Here is a 344-nt window from a genome sequence, read left to right on the forward strand (position 1 = left end):
GAGAGAGAGAGAGAGAGAGAGAGAGAGAGGCCGCCACACCAACACGTAACAACGATGGCTATCACAAGACGGGCACCATGTACCAATAGAAAAGCACAGACTGAACAAACTTTTAGCACTTCAATAACAACTGAACTGAGAGAGAGAGAGAGAGAGAGAGAGATGACACGCGACACGGAGTGGCGGAATTCCACCCTAGAGAGCATTGGCCCCAAACTTTGACTCCCCTTTCGGTATTTCTTTATATTGCATCAGCACACTACAAGCCGGTACTCCGAACCCTACACCTTCTCCCAAAAGTGTGTCAGAGAATGAGCCCTAGCCTCATACTTAAAGTCCCTTGG

The sequence above is a fragment of the Adiantum capillus-veneris genome, chromosome 3, assembly GCF_014529385.1.
Source record: "Adiantum capillus-veneris isolate H3 chromosome 3, ASM1452938v2, whole genome shotgun sequence".
In the NCBI taxonomy this organism is placed as follows: domain Eukaryota; kingdom Viridiplantae; phylum Streptophyta; class Polypodiopsida; order Polypodiales; family Pteridaceae; genus Adiantum; species Adiantum capillus-veneris.